Genomic DNA, 27,259 nt, shown 5'->3' on the forward strand with positions numbered 1-27,259 from the left:
TGCCAGAACCATAGCGACCCATGAAGAATTTGAACCTTTAACCCACTATCTTGAGTAGGATGTTCGTCAATCTTGATCTTGAGAAATTGATTTCTTTACATTAAACACTTTCTGACCTGTTGGTTTGTGAGCAATGCAGTGAATTCAATTCGTTGAATCAGTTTTAATGTACTATATCAGCTAGGAGTGTAAGAAAATATTTATACACGTGAATATCACAACATTTTGTTTTGTATTTTCGATTCTCAAAAATGCAATATTTATCTATCTATCTATCTACACACAGGGGAGGGGAAAAGCCAGTGTGTGTGACGCAGGGACCCCAGTGGACAACAGTGATGATCCTCGGTGATCCAGTGCTGTAATCCCAGTGATGGTGCTCATGATTCCGGTGCAAGGAACAAGAAGCCTCGACAATGAACAACGGGGGAATCCACAATCCAACACAGCCAGGGGAACAGAACGGAACACAGGGAAGAACCACAACGATCTGACAGCATGAGACACCAGTTACTGCACTTAAATAGACACACACAATGGGACGCAGGTGGTGCTGTTATACAGTAGTGATCAGGGACCACGCCCACAGACACACACCTGTACACTAAACAAGCCGAGAGAGAGAATTCACAAACCGTGACAGTACCCCTTCCCCTAGGAACGCCTCCTGCCTTTCCCCGACGGACATACCTGTCGATTGTAATCATTGGTCAGGGAGTGATCCAGAATGTCCCTAGCAGGAACCCAAATTCACTCCTCCAGACCGTAACCCTCCCAGTCCATCAAGTATTGGAATCTGCATCCCCTCCTTCTCGAATCGAGAATATGGTTAATCGAATAAGTGGGTTCCCCATCTACGAGACTTGGCGGGGGAGGAACCGAGACCGGCGGGTTAATTAGTGAATGAAACAGAGGTTTTATTTTAGAAACATGGAAGGCGGGATTAATTCTCCTGTACGCAGGAGGATGTTTGAGGCGGACTGCCACCGGACTAATGATTTTGGTGAAAGTAAATGGGCAAATTTATTAGATACGCAGAATGCAGAATGTTCTTGGTAGAAAGCCACACTTTTTGACCAATGAGGTATGCGGGAGGCTTTGACCGGTGCAATTGGCCTTGGTGCGTGCCCCAACCTAGAGCAGAGTCTCACATGCTCTTTTCCAGATGTGACGGCACCTCTGGATGAAGGCCTGAGTGGAGGGGACCGCGATTTCGGATTCCATACTGGGAAAAACTGGTGGCTGGTAACCTAAGGTACATTCAAATAAAGAAATGCCTGTGGATAACACTGGCAACGAATTGTGGGTGTACTCCACCATTGAGAGTTGTTGACTCCAACAGGAAGGATTCTTGAAAACCAAACATTGCAACACTCTCTCCAAATCCTGGTTGGCTCTCTCACGTTGTCCATTGCTTTGGGGATGAAACCCCGAAGATAAACTGACATTTGCCCCCAGTAATCTACAAAATTCTTGTCAGAAACCATGTCTGTCAGGAGGCCATGTAAACAGTTACCACTGTCTCCTTGGCGGACGGTAATTAAGACAAGGGAATAAAATAGAGAACCGGTCCACGATGGTCAAAATGAAGTAACCCATCAGGAGGTCAATTGGAAGTTTTACCAGTGGCACAAACTGAGCAAGTCAAGACAAAACTGTGGATGTCGCGAGTCATTAATGGCCACCAGAATTGTTGCTTAACCAAAAAGGTGGTGTGATTAACCCCTGGATGACATGCTATGCTGGAACAATAGCCCCGCTGAATGACGTCGACCGATACCCCTCTGGCACAAATAACCGATTCAGTAGGCAGTCGGGCGGAGGTGTTGCCCCTTCTAAGGCCGTTATGACCTTCGATTCGACCTCCCACCTGAGAGTGGAGACAATAAAAGTCTCGGGTAAGATACACTCGGGAGTAAACAGGCGTTCGGAAAGTTCAAAAATACGAGATAAAGAGTCTGTTTTGATGCTTTTGGAACCCGGGCGGTACATCAATCAATCAATCAATCAATCAATCAATCAATCAATCAATCAATCAATCTATCTATCTATCTATCTATCTATCTATCTATCTATCTATCTATCTATCTATCTATCTATCTATCTATCTATCATACAATCATACATTAATGGCAGTTGTTTGGTTTTGAGTATATATCTCGACCGCTAGACTGCAGTCTTATTTCTAAACTTAAACAGTGACAGGAAGCATAAAGACATACCACTAATGTTAATGTAATGAAGGAAGAAAGAAATGTTCCAGTTCACGCCTCAGTGTACAAAGCTGTCGTGTGGCATAATTTTGGCTTTCATTACAGACAGGCATAAAAGAGATTCACAAAAGTCATGCAGTGTGTAAAATGTGCAATGCCAACATCAAATATTCGAAGAACACACACATCTGCAGTGCATCACCACATCGTGGCTACTCTATTCAATGCTTGTGTTTAGCGGCATGTTCCAGAAGCGGTCCTCCTTGCTGTTTTGCTAAAGATAGGTGCCTAGTCTATTCTTGATGGACACAGCATTCAAGCCACACATAATTAAATAATTGAAGATGTGCTTTAAATGACTAAAAACAGTTACAAATCTTTTATCCTTGACGTTCACAACTAGACTTTGATATGATGTAAGTCATGAAGCATTCTTTTTTTCCTTTTGGGGTTAATTTGCATTTAATTTTCTTCACTGCATTCACACACTGACACTTTCTTTCTTTGTGACTCACACTGTATGTGTGTGTATGTGTGTGTGAGTGTGTGTGTTCACATGTGCTCATGTTCTTCACACAGAATCCTGCAAGCACTTTATTATTCATTGATATTAAGCAGATGTAATTATTTTGTTCGGATCAAAATGTTATGACATTATTTGTTACAATTTTAAACTTAAACTTTGAACCTTAAATGCAGGGTCTAAAAATATATATGGTCTGTTTATAACATTAAATATATACAGTATATATATATATATATATATATATATATATATATATATATATATATATATATATATATATATATATATATATATATATATATATATTAGGGGTGTAACGATACGCGTATTCGTATTGAACCGTTCGGTACGAGGCTTTCGGTTTGGTACGCGGTACACATTATTTACCGAACGGTTCATTGGACTAATTAATTATATTTGAAAAAAAAAGAAGTGAAATATAATGATATGCGTTCAACAAGGTAGCCCAATAACCCATACGAAGTAACAGGCAACGCCCCTGACACCCCCGAAATAGAAAATAAACACCAACTTAGATGTTTATGTTAGGCTCAGTCAGGCGCTCGCTCACTCAGTACACACTGAAGGCTCGTTGCAAAAGGGCCAATGCGTTTAACAAACCATAAATAGAAGATCCTCCAATAACCAACAGGTCTGGTGTTTGGGTGCACTTTACCAATCGATCGGGGCATCCAAACAAGCACGGAAATCAAAATGGACTAGTACTGTACTGTGTCGGAATTTCCTGAGCAGTAAGATAAAATTAACAGGCCTGCACGTTATTAGATAGAAGAACTGTTATAAATAGAACGTATGCACGGGCAGTTTTGAAAACTCCACCTACTTAGCTCTTGGCATAGTGCAGCGCAAATCGTGTTGTATCTGAAGAGCAACGCTGAGCCCAGGGTCCAGCGCCGTGCATACCGCGTCCTGTGTGAAAGACCCTTTGGCCATTTTGCAACGAGCCTTCAGCACGTACTGAGTGAGTGGAAAACGCAGGTTTTAAGAACATGCTTAATGTAATTGAGCCTCGTTACAATATTCCTTCACGAGCCCATTTCAGCCAGACGTTAATTCCTGCTTTGTTCCAAAAAACATAAGCCCTATAGAGAACCAATTGAGTAAAAACACACTCAGTATAAAGAGTTATAGAGTGCCATATAAAAAGTTACATCTTTGTATTTGTTCATAACTACTACAACAATATAACATTTTCATTTTTTTTTTATAAGGAGCTGTTTTTGTTTTATACAGTATGCTGCTAAGAAAACACCATAGAAGATGGGTAAAGAATAGCTCCATCATTGTTCAATGTAAAAAAAAAAAAAAAAAAAAAAAAACATACTTTGTTAAAATCAAGGAAATTTATCTGCAAATTTTTTCTTTTTGCTGTATCTAAAACGTACCGAACCGTACCGAACCGAACCGTGACACCAGTGAATCCTATCGAACTGAACCGTGAATTTTGTGAACCGTTACACCCCTAATATATATATATATATATATATATATATATATATATATATATATATATATATATATATATATATATATATATATATATATATATATATATATATATATATATATATATATATATAATTCATATATAATTTTTTTTAAGGTTTGCATATGATGAAGTGTTTTAATGACAGCTTTCCAAAAAATATAAAATTTTCCTAAAATAAGAAATATCCCAATATATTGCCTTGCTTCCAGTTTCGCAATGTATCACACCATATTATATCACAACCCCTGTATTGTAATGCATATCGTATCGCAAAATTATTGTCGATTCACAGCCCTAATATCAGCATTCACTATATCTCATCAATAACAGCCTTTAAGTGACAGGTGTCATCGATAGGAGTGTGTATCAGCTGTGACCTTTGAGGACAGGGTAAAACACTCACCAGTTTTCTCCTCTTGTCCTGTTCTGTTGGGGGTTCCTCATCATCTGTCAGCTTTGGCTCTTCGGAGTGGCTCATCAGCATGCAGCTAGAGGACAGGCAGCCAGAGAGAGTGTGTAAGGTCGTGAGGCATGTGGGCATGTTTGTGTGTGTGTGTGTAAAAAGACAGAGTGCAAAGCAGAGAAATCACATTCATGTTACACATCATTTCTAAAATGTGCCACTTTTCCCTGTTCTCCAGCAGCTGTGTAATCTCTCACTCCATTTATGAATCTCTTTTGACACCCCACTGAAGTATGTATGAGGCAGGTTGTATCCATCCTGCTCGGAAATGATAAAATGCCTTAGGAGGTGAACTTAAGAATATAGCACCATATCCTGAGGTCATGAAATATTGGTTGCTTTGCAGTATCATGCACATTTCATGACCAGCTTACATACAACCCAAGCCTATATGTACGAACAAACATACTGTTTTCTTATGTGGCATACCAATTTTTATGAATTCTACATTATAAATTCATTATGAATTATTATTGTTATTGTTATAATTCTTAATATTAATTAATTAATGTCATTAGATAGATAGATAGATAGATAGATTGAAAGAAAAAGAGAGAGAAACATAACTTTGAATTTAACTTTAATCATTTGTTAAATATAATTAAAATACAATTAATTTCATTAGTCACATTACAGAAAAGAATTATATTCGAGCATCCATATCAAACTTTTAGTTTTTAAAAATATATATTTTTAAATAATTACATGAATATATAATTGCAGAACATTTTATATTGTTATGAAATGTATAATCATATAGAAATATGTATTATTATAATTATTATGTGTGCGTGTGTGTAGACTACATACACATACACGTTATATTGCATACACATATATATTGTGTGGGATTTTTATATATTTTATAATTTTTTATAATATAATATAATATAATATAATATAATATAATATAATATAATATAATATAATATAATATAATATAATATAATATAATATAATATAATATAATATGAGTGGGACGGGGCTGAGAGCTGTGGGAACAGATCAAGGCTGGTGGAGCAAGTGATAATGAGCGACACCTGCGCCACTCACTGCTCTAGAGTCCCACAGAGGAGCTCCGGAAGGATAAAAGGAGGAATGACGAGGACCAAGATGAGAGAGGACATGGACTTGATTTTTTTTTTATGTTTTGTGTGCTGTTGTCATCTGTGAGGGGCTGCCGCTTTCGGCTGAATTGTTACATAATTTAAATATTTTTATATTTAATATATAATGTGTAACAAGCAGGAAGAAAACACTGAAACAGATCACAATCACTTCTCCTAATGCTTAAGAATTTGTTTCATGAAATACCCTGCCATGACATTGTGTGCCCTTGTCCAGCATCGGAGGAGAAGTGTCATCAAGAAGAGAGAATCAAACATACTCCTTGAAAGGTAGCCATCTCAGGGTCTTCCATCATGACATTGTGCAGCGCTTCCACGCTTATGTTAATGATCCCACAGAACTTGTCCTGGATCACGCTGAAAAATGATCGCAGAGGAAAACGTTATTCAGGGAATGAACACAATGTTCCATCATTCACACTTTGAAAACAATGTGACAGAAATATGTTTCAAAGTGTCTTCACGGGCCAGTGAGAAGGGATGTCATGGTGGTAATTTTAGTAGAAAAGAAAATGGAATTTCACAATACTCAATATCAGTTTGAAAAAATGACTTTAGATAAAAAGTAAACAAACTAAATAAAAACAATTATTTCTCAATTAAACTTTTTTACCACACCAAAATGGCTATTTCAACAAAGAATGTCTTTGCATGTGAGTAATAATATGAGCGTTCAAAAGCAGTCACATGTCAGTGACAGGTGTGGGTACAGTTGATACTCGACTAGCTAAACTTTAGAAAGACTGCTATTGTTACTTTTTGTATGTTTTCGCATTGAGTTGGTAGCAAAGGCAGCTGTACTCTTGACATCCCTACCCATGGGTATTGAGATTTTCTGTCTAAAAAAACAAAGTTTTAATCCAGGAAATAACTTGCACTCACAAACCCTTTCTGCAAGGGAACAATCAAAAGCTTAAGAAACACTTTCAGTCTGACTGACTGTTAAAATCTGAACTACACTCAAGGGACCTGAACATTAGACCGCACATATTATCTTAAGCAGTTATCGGCAATAAATGTGAAGATATTCAGATATTCATTAGCTTAAACCCTTAATGCAACTGAACTTCATGCTTTCTGTGACATGGCAACAGTTAGAACTTTATGAAAGACAATCTCTCCATTTCACAGCCTTGAAGCCTTGACATAGCTGATTTAAAAATGAAATTTCTGTCACAATTTACAACCACCATGTCATTTCAAATGCATACTATATGACTTTCTTCTGTGAAACAAAAATGGAGAAGTTTTGACCAATGTCTAAGCTACTCTAATCTGTATCGTGAAAGTGAACTGTGACCACTGGCTGTCATGCTCCAGTAAGAAAAAAATAAATAAATAAAAATAAAAGAATATGCTACTTTAGTATTATTTATATATAGCTTGTATCAACATTTTGAATTTGCTTTTATTTTTACTTTATTTTTTATGCATTTTTAATTTAATTTGTTTTTTTTTTTTACTCTAACATCATTATTATTTTACTTAGTTTTAAACATAACTATTTAGGTTATTTAGCATTTTTAATACCAGTTTTAAATTTAGTTTAGTTTTAGTTTTTTTTTTTTTTTCTCCAGTTGTTAATTATAGTCCTTCAATTAAAACTAAACAAAAATAGAAATGTTGCCAGCCAACTGAAATATGTTTTTGATTATATTGTATTTTAGCTTTATTTTAATGTTAATAACATTTGTATTTTAGCTTTATTTTAATAGAAATACATTTTGGATTATTATTAATAACCCTGATTCATATGACTTGTGTCCTTTGTGTAAGAAACAATGTGTGTAAAATTTTAATCATTATTCACTGAAAATATTGCACAAGGGTTGTGGTTACCATTCACTTCCATTGGATCTAAAATATCAGACATTCAGCTATAAATATCTCCTTTTTCTATTCAACAGAAGCAGCACAGGACACAAAAGTGAGTAAACGATGACATTATTTTCATTTCTTGGTGAACTATCCTGAACTAACTTGACCTTTCCAGCAGTTTTCTTTTATAATGTGTGGTGTGGCCAAATTTCCTGTGTTTGGCCCTTTCCACCATGGTCTTCGATATAACCCCTCAATGCCTAATACAAATTGATTCATTCGCCACTCAGAGCCAAAACACACATAAACCCTTGAATGTCCACTTAGAACCCTGTGACGATTCTTTTCTGCCTTGTATCTGCACACATGGAGCATTCAGTGAAAAACAAGATAAGGAGGGTCATTTCTAAATCTCAAAAACATTGCTTGGTGAAACGAGTTGATGCCGCTTCTGGAGCAGCCATCACATCTCTGTTTTGGTGATATAGAGAAAGATGATGAGGTACTGTAGTTGCTAAGAGAGAGGGACACAGCTGATATGACTTAATAACAAGAAATTGGTCAGGAATGAAAGACGGGTGGTATGAAATTATGATTTCGATATGATGTGTGCCTCCCCACTACCAATCTGCACCCTGGTACTGAGGAACTGAGTTAAAAGGTGGTCATTTAATTTTATCTGCGGCCTCATTTATTTTTCATACATAAAAGTAAAATGATCAGTATAGCATATGGCTCGCCGTTCAAAACTGATGACTGAAAAAAGTTTAAATAATTTAAAATGGGTCATGCCAAGCATATATTAACATATATGAAAAGCCAATGACCATTTGACTGAAGACACCCTGAAAGTCAGCTACAAGCAAACTTGGCAAACACCAAAGCTAAATATCTACTCAGTTATACATCTAATAAAGTTTACAGCTATATTACTTTTTGTAATACAGGGTAGGGGGAAATCTTATCTCAACCCAACAATATTACAGCTATAAGAGCTGCGCTAGTGACCTATCAAAGATGCATCATATTAAAGATTTCTTATCACTGCTTGGAGCCGAAAAAGAGGCCTTTATAACACCTAATGACACCCAAACCAGCCCCTTTGGACAAATAAACTTGCAGAACCACTTTTTCTTTTCATTTTTTTTTTTTAAATATTTTACAGGAAAACATATCAGAAGAATTGCATTTCTATTTTTGTGCTCTTATAATGTTAGTTAAATTTTCATGAACAAAGTCATAATTCAGCATTTCATGATGTTTGACCATCAGAATTTTTTACCTTTAGAATTAAGGCCCCAATATAGTTCAAATGGAATCAAAGAACGAACTGATATGTAATTTCAAACAAAATCAGGCCAAAACAAAGTTTATTATTTTTTTTTTGTTTCATCAGTTTAAAAACCTGTTTTGGCTCCTTAACACCTTCCATTGGTCCATGGCGATGACACAATCAGTGGGTGTGTTCTGGAAGTCCCCCTTCTTTGACATGCACTTTTTTCCCCGGTTAATTTCTCATTTAGTGGAGGTCAGGCAGGAGAACAACATATCCAAGTCACTAGCAACATAAATATATTGTGTCAAATAGCTGAGCTGCCACAGATAAATTCACACCTGTAGGATCGCTCACGGAGAGACTTTAAATATTCATAGAAAGCATTGAATTACTAGAAAGTAAAGAAAGAAAAATGATGCATCCAGTTTAATAAAATAAATGAACACTAACAAAATAAAGTAACAAACATTTTTGTGTTACTGTTTCCACATCATGCTAATGTTTCAGACTATAAGCCATTGGCAGTAGGGAACTTTTGACGCTCTAGCGGTTAATAAACAGAACTACTAGCGTCTTGCGGAAGAACATTGTAGCCGGGAACTACTTCTCTCTGTTTATGTCTATGAAGAATCACAAAGGTACTGGGTAGCTCTGATTGGTTGTTTTTTACCGGGAGCGCATGACTTTCTGCAAATGTCAATAGGATCACTGGGAGGAGCCAGAGGAGCTTGATTTTTTCACAGATTATCTGTCTCATATTCTACTGTCAGGACATAATGACAGGTTTAATAAATATGTAAAAAATATTTTTTTACAAAATTTCCCTACAGCACCTTTAAAGGGGTCATATGATGCTGCTAAATAGAACATTATTTGGTGTAGTGAAATACGTTTATGTGGTTTAAGGTAAAACAAACAAACAAACAAACAAAAAAAACATTATTTTCCTCATACTGTACATTATTGTTTCTCATCTATGCCCCAACTCTGAAACATAATTTTTTACATGTGACGACCCCGGGCTGGACTCAAGATCCAAAGTTGATGTATTTCCTCAGTGACCAGCACGGATCAGCTCCATGCATGACGAAGCGGATATCGTCCTCTTTTGGAAGGCCAAACAAAGTAGTTTCACTTTCACAATGAAACACACAGCGTTTATACGACATGGCAGCGGCAGCAACAACAATACTACAACAAGAATAAAAGGTATGCCTTCTTTCTTTGCGTGAACATCTGGGTGGCATTATGCAATCATCCCACATAGTGACATAGAAATGTGGGGGCATGTTAGAACGAGCCATTTTAGGGGGTGTGGACGAGTCTTAAGTTTTAGAAAGAATATATCTCTTTGGATTTGAGACTTCAGTCTTTGCAACTTTACAGATCTTCTTCATTCACCAAGAGCTTGTAACACTCCAAAGAGAAAGGAAAAATTTAAATCGCATCATATAACCCCTTTAAAAAAAAAAAATTTTGTGTTGAAAACATGACAGGGCTGTGCAAAAAATTGAATATATATACTGTCAACATCATATATCCCATTTGATTTTCTTTTGAATATGTATTCCAATTGTGATCAAGCAAGCAGCTTGCTCTAAATTGTCTAAATATTCTGACAAACTCCAACATCATTCCAAAAGCAGCTGGTTGAAAACACTCTGAATGGTTCAGTTTGTGCATGTGTAAAAACCAAGACCCAATTTGCATATCCCTCTTCCTTTTTTGGCATGGCTGTATGCGTGGAGATCATTACATCATTATTATCATCTGTTTATTCTGCACTCTCCAAATGACTGAAGCAGAGACAAATCTGTACCGTTTCATTGATGTCATCACTGCAGTCATACTTCATTAGTGGGTGAAATTATTTGTGATGTATTGAGCCTCAGAGAAGAAACATTCAGTGTCTTGGGCATTGCTCTGAGCCCACAGGTGTTTATTCAGAGGGAGTCAGAACACAGCAAATAGAATAGTAATGGCAGGATCAGAAAATGCCATTCAAAGCACCCTGAATGCCTGTGAAAATTAATATGCTGGGCCTCATTTCATGCAAGTCTCTCGGCGCCACTAAATATCCTTCCAGAGTCTGCTTTCATAATATTCTCTGTGCCGTTCAAGTCACATGAGTCCAGAGACGAAAAAGCATCTGATTAAAGATGATTGTTTACTGGCAGAGCACAATTCCTCTGTAAAATAAGTTTGTATATTGCAAAACCACTGTCATTAAAATGGCAATTTAAGCAAAACCAGACAGAAAAAAATCCCTGTCTGGGTCAGGGTCAGAAACTTAAGGTGAAATAAGGGCAAGAAAACTAAAAATACAATTACTCCAGGCTTCAGTTTCACATTATCAGAAGTCATCATTTCAGAAAATATTTGTGTGGAAACCAAGATACATTGTTTTTCAGGTTTTTTTGATAAAGTTTGTTATAAACACCTTTACTGACTTCCTTTAACATCCTTGCTGAAATAAAGTATTAATTTGTTATTTTTCTCCTAAAAACAAAACTGACTCAGATTGAATGGAAGCTTATTTCTATTCAAGAATTCCACCTAGGGTATTTGTGTTGTTGTTTGCTTAGGCATCTGTGTTCAGTTTTATGCTTAAAACTCTTAATCTAAAAACCAATTTATAGGCAATAATTTTCAATTAAATTCAGTTTGAATCTGAATAGCGCGTTCAGCGCGGGGGCGTGGTCACATTAGATATAATGAAGGGAGACGTGAAAAACGGACATCGCGTTGTTTTCATATGGACTACTTTATCACAGAATATCTGTTAGCAGCACTTGTTACACTTCATTTTAATGACGTGTTTGTAAATGAAGATCAGCACAGACAAAGGCTGCAGACAGCACACATACTGATAAGACGCTCGGGAGAAAACAAACACATAACTTCATAATCATACTTTGCGTTGTGATTCGGAGATGCTTGTTGGTCTAAATAAAGTTAGTAATGAACACTCTTTTATGGCCAAACGCTTTGAAAATCCCGCCTTGTACTCACCGAGATTAGAAAAGCAGTCATCAGTGAAATGTTGTGAACACAACAAAAGGGATTTGTTGTACTGCTCTGTTATTGTGGTAAAAATTAATTTTAGACATTGGTTCTTCTGATCTTCATTCTTTGGCAGTGAAAATAAAACAAACTTGCCTTTACAAATAAAAACACACTGTCTCCTCGACATGATGCTATCACACCAACCAGAGTGTCTGTGTGGGGGGTGGGGCAGGTCAGAGTTCCGTTTCTCTGAAGACGGTAGGCGGAGATTATTATGCAAAGTGCTTCTAGTGACGTACATAGAGAAGGGCAAAAGATTTGAAATCTATAACGACTCGTTTCAGCGATTCAGAGTCGACTCCTTACTTAAGAAGCCAATAACTTTATAAATCGTGTACTTTTTGGTTTAATTACTTTGCACATTTTTACACTGATGGACAGCTACATCATACACTGTAATACAGGTAATTTTTGATTTACCATCTGTGTGGCTCTTTAATTAGTAAAAAAGCTCCTGAAATAGAGCTCCACGATTATGAAAAAATATCAACACTGTTGATTATTGCTCTTGATATTGTAATCACAATTTTTAAAGATGATTAACTAAAAAAAAAAAATTATATATATATATATATATATATATATATATATATATATATATATATATATATATGGACTCGTGTTTTGTCCAGTATTGAATTGATGCAGTAAGACACATTATGGAAATCATTTCACAGAATCTCTAAAATATTATCAATATTTTTGGATTTTATTTTTTTCTTGATGGGTAGTTTCTTGATTGTATAGCAGCCATAGCAGTAATAATGGTTATGTAATAACTCCACAGCCCTACCCCAAAAAAGTAATAGAAAAGTTTATTTCTGACACTAGATTGGATTCGAGCAGAAGGCAAGATGCAACAATAATGGAGAAAACAACATCTTGCATCTGTGCTTCAGAGACTGAGGCTCAGAGATATGGCTCACAGATCCAGGCTGTCTCTACAAGCATGATAATGCATGACTATCCCACTCTCCCTCAAGACTCAGGCTTAAGCCACATGGGGAGCCTCTCCTGTATATCACTGCAAAGCCCTGAAAACTGCAGAAGGAAAACAAGGCCATGATGGAGCTGTCATTTTTGCCAGTTAATCATTGCTTTGGTTGTGAGGGAGACTGACAACGAAGGGCTTTGGTATTGATGGCATTATTGATCCTATAGAACAATGACACATAAGATCAATCTCAATGAAATAAGGTGACAACAGACCTGCTGCGGCACCACAATCGATTCACAGTCCCCAATGCAATTTCATGATACAAGATACTGTATCACAATGGGCACATATACAGACAAATACATACATACAAAATGTGGACACATACAATAGATCAGATAAATCCAGAGCGTGAAATACTTAGCAGATGACCGGCTGCATGCAAAGACATGCTCAAGTGTTTTCATGCGTCCAGACTGAATATTTATATTGTAATGAGAAACGAGAAGTAGAGTCAATCATGAATTTATCCACCATTTCTCTTCCCCTTACAGTTTGCATATTTAAAGCAATATGACCGGACATATGGTCCGGTCTTTAAGGTGGCAAGGGTCAGCAAACTGTTTGACGTGAAATTTAAATATATCTTGTTAATCACTGTGCCACAAGGAATAAAAATATGTTATGTCTGCAGTGCAGGATGCTTGACACCGTTTCCTAGAAAAGAAAATCATGCAAATTACCACCTCATTGTTTACTGTTATTGCCATTCACTACATTATGTGTGCAGTGGAGGTAAACAGGTGCATCTCTTTCCTTGATGTGATTTTGAGTCAGAGTTGAAAAGACTGAAAAAGAAAAGTAACTCAGGAAACTGTGTTTGGCTGCAGAGATCCTTGTTTTTAACATTGTTCACAATGGAGAAAGTTTCACCTTTGAGAGCAAAAAAGCTGCAAAACACCCCAGAGTTGTGTACAAGGGTTAGGTGTTTTCCCACTCAAATTCCAATCAAAGGTTCTAAAACTAACAAAATTATCAGACAAATTAGTTTTATATGATCATATTACTGTTTTTCTATAATTAAGACTAATGGTGTAATGTTCAATTTGTGAAATTTGGTGAGCAAAAAGAGTTTATTATCTACTGTCAATAGTATAGCAATATAGAAAGCACAGCTCAGTTTCAAACCAAGCAGCCTTCTGTTGATCAACAGGACGAATTTGTGTGATCATCTTCAACCTGTTGCAAAATTTGTATGGCCTAATCATTCACTCTCATGAAAAATTCCCTATTGTGTGGATTCCTTCAAGTGTGAGCGGTCACACTTCATTTTAATGTCCAATTGTTGTTATTAATAAACAATTAACTATTACTTTTGTCTCAATAAACTCTTAAATTGCTAAGTAAGTTGTAAGTTGTAAAGTTTAGGTATTTAAGGATACAGAATATGGACATGCAGAATATATGCTTTATAAGTACTAATAAACGTCCAAGATGTTAATAACAGGCATGCTAATAAGCAACCAGTTTAAGAAATTAAAGTTAATGAATTTAAGTTAATGAATTTCCCCTGAAAGCAATAATCCTATAAATATCACAAAACTTAATTTTTCCAGTACACTATATATACATATATTAGTATACTGTATATATATATATATAATCATCAAAGGATTTCTTAGATTTCTAAGATTTCTTTGATAAATGTTGCTATTTCGATGTTAATTGTAATTTTGACGCACACAGATATGCTTTGCAGTCATAAATGCATTCATACGGTGGCCGAGAGTGCTCAACGAGCTATATATATATTTGTTATACATTATACAGGTTCACACGTAGGCCTACTCCATTTGCAGTGCGTATATAGTATGTGCGCGGTACAGAAGCAGCAGCGAGAGAGCATTAACATAACGCAAAAGCACATTAAAATAATTCACAAGCACAAATCTCTCTGTTCGCATGCAGATTTCCTTTGCTCTGTCACAAAACCAAATTATTTTCGCATGTTTTTATTTCTAGCCTTTTACCGTGTGCAGTGTGAACGCTCTGATCCATTAACATAGGGCTCTGAAAAAGGTGCATAACAGACAAGTGTGTGAACCTGGAGTTAGGTATATGCCCAGTCTGTTCTGTTCTCGCGCTAGGCGCAATGCATTCTGATTGGATCGGATAGCATACTGCGAGAGGTCAGGACTTTGAAAAATTGTGCTATAAAATTATATCTCAGCTATTCACTGTTTATTGAGGATTAAATAATAATAATAAAACAAGCCTATAGAGAAAATAAATTAGAAATAAATTTCTAGAACCAAGGTCACTGAAAAAAAATGTGGAAGATCGCTCCGTTTGGCAAAGTTTATGATTAGTATTGCTTGTGTATACTGGCTGCCATTACTCTAATAGATGTTGCTATTTGTACTTGGTCTATTATATTAGCAGTTGAAAAAAAATTTGAGGCTTGAAAACGTAAATGACATCCAAACTACTGACGTGGCTAAAACCAACAAGCCATTTCTCCCGGCGGGTCATCATTACAAAGTCATTTTTTATTTGTATGGTCTCCGTTGTGAATGTCAAATGATTTATATAAATGTTATCACTTGTACAGCTTGCTGATGAGTTCTGCTATTAAAGCATCAGTCATTTGCATGCAAATGTGATAGGAAGATCCTGCAGGTGTTTATAATGACAAACCTGTTGTCAGACGGTAAAAGCGACATGAGCGCCAGGGCAGAGAGCTTTCTCCTCTCAGACTGGGTGATGTTGTCCATGCGGTCCACCCACATCTCATCCACGCTCCCCAAGAGCTGGTCTGCCTGAAAGAGCAGAGATGACCATGATAAACAATCTAGTTCACACAATTCTGGGAACAAGATTAATACACCCTTCATGAGATAAGAGGAAAACATTAGGGTACGTCGAGCCGCCTGACAGAGCGAATATATAAAAACCTCCATCTTTGAAGTTATTTGGCTGATACTGTAAATAAAGAAGGGGTCTAGGCAGGAAAGATATTTCTGGGATTGAGGAAATTAAGGAGAATACTGACATATGCTGAGACTACAATAGTGCAAATGAGTTCAATAATTTGGTGGGGAGATACGGCCCAGGGTTGAAAGGGAATGATGATGTGTGGGCGGCTTGGCAAAGCATCTTGGTCCACTGGGACCAAATTACAGTAAGATCAGCTTCCACAAACCCAGCTAAAGATACGCTGCACAGATGAAAAAAAGCTAGGCCAAGCTTGAGGATTTTTTGTTTGTTTGTTAATGATTTTGTGCTTCAGTGTACTTGACCTTGACATAAAGGAAGGATAAAGAAAGTACTCGGGAAAGAGGAGATATTTTTTCATCTAATTATTCAGATTCAGATTCAGATTCAGATTCAACTTTATTGTCATTGCACATGTGGGCACAAGGCAACGAAATACAATGGACAGGGGAAGAGATAATAGCAAAACATTAGGAAAGAGAGGAGAAAAAAAAAACAGCACCCAGACTGTGCTCCTATGGGAGCACCGTTTGAGAACAGTAAAAACACCACAGCACAAATGCACATAATCAATACACCATAAACACACGACTAGCAACTGGGGATGGAAATTTGGGGGGTCGAGGTGATCCAGTCCAGGCAATCAGCATCCGGTCCAACAGCCATTACAGCGCTGGTCACAGGCCCGCTTGCCAGACTGGCGGAACAAAGCGGCGAAGGCGAGGGATGGGGGTGTGGGGTGAGTGCATATCTGTATATGTGTAAGAGTTTGTGTATTTGTAGGCCTGGAGAATTGCGATTCTCTCTAGATGCCTCAGTCCGCAGATTATACAGCGTCACAGCAAGTTGCCATGGAGACAGCCTTGGTCAGGTCCTAGACAGAGTCAACAATCAACAGGTGTGGGGGGAAACGGGTGAGGAACGCAGAGTCTCTCGCTGCCGTGCTTTCCAAGGAGAAATTTGTTTTCCAGCCAAGGCCAAGCTGGTAGTGGAGCCGAAAGAAGATAAGATACCAGTTGTTTTGGTCTAGTAGCCGCATTTCTTTCACGGTCACTATGATTTTTTCATTGTCCATTGGTCTCCAAATTCTCCAATTTCTTTTCCAAATCCGTGAGCTTCTTCACGATGTTATCCATATTGCGGTTAATAGTCTCAGTCTCAATGCTGACCGCTCTGCCCACTACTTCAATCATGGCGGGCAGCCTTGTGAGGCTTTGGACGGCTGTTCCCGTCTTCTTAATTTTCCGATAACCCAGGGTAAAGCCTAATCCAATCAGCAGAAGACCTGTTATCATGGTTCCGAATAGGTAGATGTCTTCAATGTCCTCCACGGAAAGAGTCGCCAGACACACGACCCGCCAATTCGCCCACGCGTCCATCGTGTAGCCAGCTGCAAACATTCCGGCAGGGCAGTCAGGTTCCCCCGAACCCAGGCTTCTCGTCGAGAAGATGGTGTCAATTGCGTTGAGAGACCAGTTTATCAAATCCATATTCCAGTTTAGGAGAGCAGTGCAGAGAGAGTCTCTCAAGTAGACAAGACAAGAGAAAACAAGCGAAGCAAGGAAAGGCAGGGAGGAGAGGAAAGAAATGCGACCGCCTCCGTTGAGAGCTATCTCCAATTCCAATTCCAATTATGTTAAGCCCTCCAACATCTGAGGAATGTGAGCTGGACTTCTTTATTTAAAACCATAACATTAATTAGTATGCACCAATATTAAATTTCTGGCTTTTATAACAACTATTAAAGTGTATATTGAGCCATAGCTATTCATTATGGCACCCCCTAACTATAACTATCTACTATTCTCGAAAGAGATGCACAGTATATTGCATTATCAGTTATTAGGCAATATTAGTATTTATTAAGTATTTATTATCTATTATATCAGGATTATTATGATTAACTTAAAACCTTTAAAAAAAACATTTGCTTATTTGCAAGAAAATACTGAAATAAAATACATAAAAACCTATGGAAATATAATAAAAAACAGAAATGCCAAGAAAACACAACAAAATGACAAACTGAATTACATTATTGAATTATATTTCTACATATATGAAAAATACACAAGTAATAAATAGAAAAAAAAAGAATCTGTAAATATAAACGCACAATGAAAAATGTAATATTGGTGAAAATATATTGTTAGTCAGTAGCTAGTAAAAACAAATTACAAAGAAACAGCAGGTAAAACATTGAATTAACGGTGATATTTTGCAGTAGAATGACTGAAAAAAACATTTTCTTGTAAAATATACTCATTAATCATACATTAATCCTTGTTTTATTTACAACTTTGTTATTTTAAATATTTTTACAGTGTATCCAAGTGAAAAGGTGTTTTTGCATCAGAGCTACCGGTAGCTGGTTTTATAATACACTGCTTTATCAGGTGGCCTGGCATTCATCCTTACAGGAGGTTGAATTCCACAGCCAAGTGATGTGAAAAAGTCTGAATTCTGCAAGATATTCTGACCTATTATACCCAGGTATGTAGACATAAACACAGTATACCTCTGCAGTCAAACACACAAGCATGTGTCAACATTAAAAACGGGACAAAGTACATTTTCAGTGAAATTAGGTGTGTACAATATGATTACTGTAATAGACTGTGCTGTGTTCACACTCACTTCGCTTTTGACTATCCCCCGTAACACAGCTGGCAGAAGAGGCTGAAACATATGGGAGCCCAATACAGGACTTACTTTTATGGCAATTTCAATAACCTATAAGAGTAGAAATTGGGCATGAGTAGAAATTGAAAGTTTAACAGCCTTAAATTTCCTAGTACTCAAAATGGTTGTGAGCAATTTGAACACACATCTTTAAATTCCCCGGTTTGATGTCCAACTGTCTATCCACAGTGTAAAATCAAAACCTTCATACTGCATTATGTTTTGTTTTCTGCAAAAACATTATAAACAGGGGTTCCACATCACTGGGTGGTATGCTAATTATAACACTATGGAGGAAAGTTAAGTAAAAACATGTCTAAGATATATATATTAGCAAACTTTAAAATTAGTGAAATTTTGTTGAACATTTTTTGTTAGATTTGTTCAAATGTGAATAAATCACTGTACTCAAATCTATCACATTTATTAGATCCCATAACAGATTGATTTAGAAAATATTAGAATTTTTTTTTTTTTTTTTTGAGAACCGAGGTCTTAGGGAACTTAACGAATCTTAAAAGAACATCAGGGTCATATATGGCTTGTTCAAGGGCACAATGGTGGTTGTTCAAATCAAACCACAAGGACTCTATTAATATTTTTTTAACATCATCGTGAATCGCGAAGGAGAAGGCCTGAAACAAGCCTACTGGCATGGCCTTTAGGAAATGGACTAATAAAAAGCACATTAAATTATTGTGAGTTTCACAACTCTGCTTAATATTATATCACCAGCAAAATCCGATTGAATAAATCATAAATATTCCATTTATCACCCAGCACTGCTGCACACTTCTGACCTTGAGGACAACCAACTAATGTTCAATGATGTAAAATTGCCTTGTTGTTCTGAAAGAGGGCACGAGGAGCTTGCAGTTGTGTGAATTCTGTTGTCAGACTAAGAATTGGCTAGAGAAGGGATCTTGGCAGCCCAAGGCCATTACCCTTCTATTCCAGCCTCTCTTTGACAGGATGCAGGATGAAACGCTCCCTCAAGGTGCGCTACGGTCTTCATTTTTCTTCTTCAGACCACTGGTGCACAAACAGCCTGGCACATAGAGCCGGACTTTACTTAAGTGACTACAGCGGGGTAATCTAGAAACAACATGTACTGTATAAACAAATGCATCTGATGTATCTGGATTATAGCCATGATGGAGTAGAAAAGCTTGAGCTGGCAAAACCTTGCCAAACTGCTGTGGGAAATACACCACTTTCTCTTTCAAAGCGTAAAAAAACAAACAGGAAAACAAAATGTTAAAATACTTAGGTACACTTTACTGTTTTCTGGTTCACTTACATTTACATCTACATTCTGCACATTGGTGCAAGCACTTTATTTATTTATTGTTCATTTTGAAATGTCATCAAGATTTAAAAAAATAATAATAATTATAACTTGGAAGTAAACGCCCATTTCTATGATTGCATGTGACAGCATTTTTGCAGAAAAAAAGAAGGATTAGTCAAAAGCATTTCTTGAGGTAAATGTATGCTATAACGATTGATACAGCTTGAATTATAGCTTATATCATATAGCTGGAAATACACAAACCACATCAGTTTTGTAAGTAGTTGTAAGAACGTTTCTCAGAGGAGGATCTGGGCACTGACAGTCCGCAAGCTTGTGGTCAGTGTGTGCGAGCATCCAAGGACGCCCCTGTGGGCTCCCACTTGTACTTGGCTCCAGCTGCACAGTTTGCTCTTCAAATCAATCACTAACTACCACATGTTTCCCTGCGGATGTCCTGGCCAGGGCAGATAGAAGGCCAAAGACATTTTCCTAAACCTAACTGAAATCATTCAAGCTAGCCTGACATACAGCCCTAGTTTCATGCAAGTTTTATTAAAGGACAGTTCAGCTGAAAAGGAAAATCTTGTCGTTTATTCACCCTCATGTTGTTGTAAACTGTTTTTGTTTCTTCCATGGAACAACGCTTTAAAGCTTTTGTTTTCATTCACTGAAATTGTATAGAATCAGAAAATCAGCACAGATTTTTTTTCCAGACAGATGTGTCTACAAGGTTGAAATAAAATGTGGGTGAATAAATGATAACAGACTTATCATTTTTAGCTGAACTATCACTTTAAGCCTGGCAAATCCAATCGACCTCGTGAGCAACATCTTTATCTGATTTTTGAGCACTCTTAACAGAAGTGCCTTAAAATTAGTTCCTCTTGACAAAGGTGATTTCTGTCATAAAAGAACATGAAGTGTAAAGTCCTTGATCTGTGTTCTCCGTCAGCTAAATGGCCTGTCATCTCTCATTCTCCTTTAGCCTTTACTTCAGCGACATCTCTCCAAACAAATTTTACTGAGAAGATGGCCCCTTCTTTCTGTGTTAATTAAAAACAACAATAAAGAGAAAACAGTGCCGCAAGATACTGCTGATTTAAACAAACAGTTAATTAGGGACCCGATGATTTACGTATCAAACGTGCTACCTGCGGTGTAAGAAGGCAGGGAATCCTCTGTGAGGTTAATCGAATGGCTGCACACACTTCTGAGACTTTCACTGGTTACACAGATGCTTTAATGCATTCAGAACAGTTCCCATGTTGAGAAACGATTGCAGAAGTGCAGGCCAGACAGGTAGTTTGAAATGTAGACTAGTAAAATGTTAACTTATTAACCTTTAAAAGAACAACTCACCCATAGATAACGTTATAAATAAACGAATTCCAAAGCTGTATTAGTTTAATTAATTTAATTTAATTAGTTTAATTTGAACTTTTGTTAAGTAAAGTAGAAGACAAGGACAAAAGGACCACCAAAATTGGTTCTGAAGGAATACTATACAGGGATTCAGTAACAATCACTCTAAACAGTTTGAAAACACTGTAGATTTTTCCCTCAGCATACCCTACCTTTTATTTTCAACAGACGTCTTGTACACTTAGATTCCCATCATCAACAGGCACAAAACGAGGCTTTCTATCAAACTGTCAAAAAAAAGAAAAAGAAAAACATGTACGTCTCAGATAACCTTGGGCTTGTTTTTTTCCCCAATTAAGGTTGCCTTCACTCTCGTGGAAAGATGTTGCCTATTGGCACAGTGGAAGATGCGGAGCGGGTAAACACGTGCGCACACACCTGCGCTCCACGCTACTTAGGATTGAGGGAGAAAAATGACTAAAGTTAATTAGAAAAGTTTCACAATGCCCTAAAGAGATGACACAACAACGATGCCACAATAGGACATTAATATTAACACAAATATCCAAAACCTCTGGTAACATGGCTCATCCCAGCACTCCAGCTCTTCCTGCGGAGGCTCAGAGTGCATTTTAGGCTCCAAATTGGCTTGGGGTCTCTAATGAGCATCTGCTAACCTATGAAGGAGCAGCTGTAGGCCAAGACGAAAAGCTTTATCTCTAATGGCAGCATCCTGGCAGCCGTTCCACAGCACTCTGTCCCCCTGCCTCCAGAGAGAACCGGAAGTGCAGAGCGGACAAGAACCTTGCTTTGAAGCCCACATCAGACAGGCTTCAGCTGTATGACCCCTGTATGATCATTATCTGTGCTAAAAGGCCCAATTGGTCACACTGCTAAATTAATGAATTACAATGACTGAAAATAAGTTAATAAAATAACGGGGTCCTGTACGTAGCCCTTTCATCATTTCTTCAAAGTAAAAATCTGCCCCAACTGTTTGTGTGGAAACAGTGTCAAAAAGCACGCTCCTTCTGTCAGATCTAAGAGCTTGAGTGCATTAACTAAAGCAAGCAAAGTCGAGAAGGGCTTCAAAAAAAAAAAAAAGCTGAGCTGACTGTGAACTACTCGAAACCAAAGAGACAGTGTTGAGGAATGCGTTTTCATAGTCATTATTCTGCAGCAGTGCCAGGGCACTTCATTTCACAACAGAGCATCAAGAAGATGAACAAAGAGCACAAAAGAGCCTTGTGGGGAAGGATTGAGTCGTACCTTCAGATCCTGGACTTGGCCTTGTGTGGTGATCCTGGACTTGGCCTTCTCTCAGCAGATCTGCAAAGGGCTTCAGCATAGCTCTAGAGAGAGATGACTACATGTAAACACAGAGCACAATCATTACTGTCATGCAGTGCCTCACATAGTATATGTCTTAATACTCTGGTTATAAGACGAATAGTTCCAGTCCTTGGTTATGATTAGCTGAAGACATTGTAAAATAACACATCAGTAATTACATCAGTATTACATTGCTGATGTACTGGATTGCTTGGCAGAAACATTATTATTTATCATATATATATATATATATGGGTATATTAGTGCTTATTGCTTGAATAAAATATTAAAATACTGAAAAGTAATAAAAAAGGAAAATCTTTGGTTGACATTCTTTAATTAAGTAAATAAATGTGTCTTTGTTTACTTAAAAGTCTCGGTTGCCATTTTTGCTAGATCTGTTAAGTTCAATTTATTTATTTATTTTAGTGTTGTCAAAATTAGCTTGTTAATGCAGGTGATTATTTTTTTCAGTTTAACGAGTTAAAAATATTTAACCCAATTAATGCAGGTATGGAGTTAGGATGGACCACCGCACTCTGCTGCTTTTGTCTCTTTTTGTTTCCTGTCAAGAAGTGCATTTATTCAGTCGCAGAATGTCTTCGCGACCATCAAATGGGAGACATTTCAGAAGTGCACTCCATCTTCACCTCAGCACCAGGCGTGAATCAAAAGAGCGTGGAAACGGTACTGTGCTCGGAGCGTATTCTCCCGAGCATGCTTAGCTTATAACAGTATCATTAAATATCAAAACACGAATGAAAGTATCTGTATGCAATGTCGTATCAGCTAAGTCAAGAAGTTACCAAAAGGCGATTAAAGCTGCCATTAAACAAATATTAAATATATACGGTCTTAATGTTGTTTTTGTACATTCATTTGAAGATCGAATGTAAAATAACAGCAAATTAAAAGTATATTTAAGTTAATTCAAGTTAATGATAGGTGGGATTAATCGCGATTAATTTCAGAAAAAAAAAGTATTAATTTGTTAAAAAAAAAAATCAATCGACTGACAGCACTTCTTTTTTTTAGACATGATGAGAAATATTCCAGATGTTTCTTTTTTTATCCAACCATAAATTTCCCAATAAAACATTTTGAGAATACTCTTAATTCATGATTAATTGATTGTTCCCGAGACCTCAAATTTACTTTTAACCCTGCACAGAATTCTTTTTTTTTAAGTTATAGATCTTAAAAGGTCCTGCCAACAAGAACAACCCTGCAGAAGACACTCATTACATAAAAAAATATATATATATTTCAAACCGAATCATCACACACTAGTATGTTCAGATTTATGCCACATTCATCTTTCGAGAAAGTGCAAATAAGGTTATGTTCACACAGCCATTCCTTAAATGTCTACTTATTTGAAGTCTTTTCTTCAGGCAATCTGTAAGAAATCTGTAGCAGAGAGATAAATGTAGGCATTGATGGTCTGAAAACATGTCCGCACGTTCTCCAAGCTCAGTTTCTGAAATAGAGAAACAAAATAAGAACGATACCAGGGTGAAGCAATATCACAGAGCAATATCTCTGAGAGAAAAATAACAGGTAGGAGAGAACATGAACACCAGCAGTGAGGGAGACAAAAGCTTTGTCTGGAAAGACAGGAAAATGGTTACATTTCATATAACAAAACATCAGTCTGCAGCACAGACAACTCTGACTCATCCAGAACTCACACTCCTGCAGACGGAAGACAAGACAACAGGAAACAACCACAGTGGTAGACCTTCGTATATTTAAACCTTTATGCAACAACATCTTAGTCTAAGTAAGATTGATTATAAATAAACCACCATTTAAAAGGTTTTGTACGGGGTTTGTACGATTTTCAATATTTCTAAAAAATAAATCTCTTATGCTCACCAAGACTAGATTTATTTGATCAAAATGCAATAAAAACAGTAATATTGTGAATTAATATTACAATTCAAAACAACTACTTTCTATTTTAAAATGTTATTTATTTTTGTGATGGCAAAGTGTTTACTATCACGTGATCCTTCAGAAATAATTACAATATGCTGTTTGCTGCCCAAGAAAAATGTATTATTAATTATTAAATTTCAATGCAGAAAACATTTGGTGCTGCTCAATATTTTTGAGACAACAAGTAGTTTTTTTTTTTTCCCCAGCATTCTTAAAAAAAAAAAAAAGTTTTGAAAATAACTATTTATTTCTGAAATTTCTGAATAGGCTGTTCCCAGAGTGCTGTATCAAGGCACCTCAGTGGGAAGTCTTTGGGAAGAAAAAAGTGTGGCAAAAAACGCTGCACAACGAGAAGAGGTGACCGGACCCTGAGGAAGATTGTGGACTGAGTTTGGAGTAGAAACATCCAGAGCCACCGTGCACAGGCGTGTGCAGGAAATGGGCTACAGGTGCCGCATTCCCCAGGTCAAGCCACTTTTGAACCAGAAACAGTGGCAGAAGCGCCTGACCTGGGCTACAGAGAAGCAGCACTGGACTGTTGCTCAGTGGTCCAAAGTACTTTTTTCAGATGAAAGCTAATTTTGCATGTCATTCGGATATCATGGTGCCAGAGTCTGGAGGAAGACTGGGGAGAAGGAAATGCCAAAATGCCTGAAGTCCAGTGTCAAGTACCCACAGTCAGTGATGGTCTGGGGTGCCATGTCAGCTGCTGGTGTTGGTCCACTGTGTTTTATCAAGGGCAGGGTCAATGCAGCTAGTTATCAGGAGATTTTGGAGCACTTCATGCTTCATCTGCTGAAAAGCTTTATTGGGATGAAGATTTCGTTTTTCAGCACGACCTGGCACCTGCTCACAGTGCCAAAACCACTGGTAAATGGTTTACTGACCATGGTATTACTCTCCTGACCTGAACCCCATAGAGAATCTGTGGGATATTGTGAAGAGAAAGTTGAGAGACGCAAGACCCAACCCTCTGGATGAGCTTAAGGGCGCTATCAAAGCATCCCGGGCCTCCATAACACCTCAGCAGTGCCACAGGCTGATTGCCTCCATGCCACGCCGCATTGAAACAGTCATTTCTGCAAAAGGATTCCCGACCAAGTATTGAGTGCATAACTGAACATAATTATTTGAAGGTTAACTTTTTTTGTATTAAAAATACTTTTCTTTTATTGGTTGGATTAATTATGCTAAATTTTTGAGAAAGGAATTTTGGGTTTTCATGAGCTGTATGCCAAAATCATCAGTATTAAAACAATAAAAGACCTGAAATATTTCAGTTGGTGTGCAATGAATCTAAAATATATGAAAGTTTAATTTTTATCAGTACATTATGGAAAATAATGAACTTTTATTACAATATGCTAATTTTTTGAGAAGGACCTTTATACATTGTTTTATAACAGTTTTATGGATATAAAACATGTCGAACAAAATACTGACATCTAAAGCCATTTTGTTATGTATTGTCTTCATTAAAATATTGCAATCTTTTCATGAATTTCACTTCTCTGCAGCTACAATCGATATATGTAATTAATGTTAATGATACTTTTTTTTCAAACTTGTAAGTAAAGAGATACAGCAATTACAGTAACAATTACATCAATACACAGCAGCATAACAATTAACAATGAGTCTATTTGCACAGATCAACTGCAAGAAAGGAGCAAGCCACTCATCTGCTGCTTATCTTGTTATTTATTGCTACAGTTGCTATGGAATCCAATAATCACTTTGACGCAATACCTTCAATTAGATGTTGGGGCTGATCTTATTGAGCTTGAACTGAACTGTGGCATATATCATATAAAATAAGACTTATCTTTTAAAATCATCTTTTTAAATTATTTTAATTGACTTCCAGAGGTTAACTGGGAAAATCAGTACACCGCGGAGGCTGACTGTCCCGGCTTCCCTTTGCAGTTGACCTTGCACAAAGCCATAGTGACCTCAGCTGGAAAAAAAAAATGGCGCAAAATGTCTCAAAGGCTGAACAGGATTTGGGGTGAATTTCAAGGGCTTTAGGATGGGGGTGACCCTTATATTGTTAACAGTAATGAGAGATGGCAGAATCACTGCTTCAATTGTGCCAGGAACCGCAGCGTGTTTTGTACTTTTCAAAGGTCAAGAGGGTCTGCATTCTGCACAACCTCACAGCACTTCTGCCATCCTCAGCTGATGATCTAAAGATAAAATTGCTTTTCTGAGCTGGTTATGTTCAAACTCAACATCACAAGCCCCTTTGAAAGCAAAATGGACAGAAAAACGCACAAATATCTACAGAAAACACAGTGGCAAGTTTGAAGGTATCAGTCCATAAAATAATTAAGATTTGTTCAAAATTTTGAAAATAATCTATTATGTTCACTAATGCTGAAATGATTACTCAACATAATCGACAACATCTAAATCTAATCCTTAAATCAAGCAGCTTTACAGTATTAAACATGAAAAACCATGGTCAGTGTCACTTTACTTTGAAATTACAATTTGATTTTCTGTTATAAATCAGCTCTCCAATATGGAGCTATCATAATTTTTATGAGTGGGAAAGAAATTGTATTCCATTAAAGTGATAGTTTGGTTTGCAAAGATCAAAGCTTGATCTAGTTCAGGGCTGTTCTGATTATCATAACCCTATAAGGTCATTAAAGAGAGATTATGTTAAAATATCCAAAAACATCACACCTTTATTTTCTTTCTCATGTCTTTGAC

The 27,259-nt window shown here is 37.0% G+C and overlaps 1 pseudogene; it reads right to left on the reverse strand.

Annotated features, from left to right (window-relative positions):
- Nucleotides 1-307: 307 nt before the first annotated feature.
- The window catches only part of LOC113106823 (importin-11-like), a 118,624-nt pseudogene continuing 91,672 nt past the window's right edge, over nt 308-27,259 (reverse strand).

This window comes from Carassius auratus, chromosome 8 (assembly GCF_003368295.1).
Source record: "Carassius auratus strain Wakin chromosome 8, ASM336829v1, whole genome shotgun sequence".
NCBI lineage: Eukaryota > Metazoa > Chordata > Actinopteri > Cypriniformes > Cyprinidae > Carassius > Carassius auratus.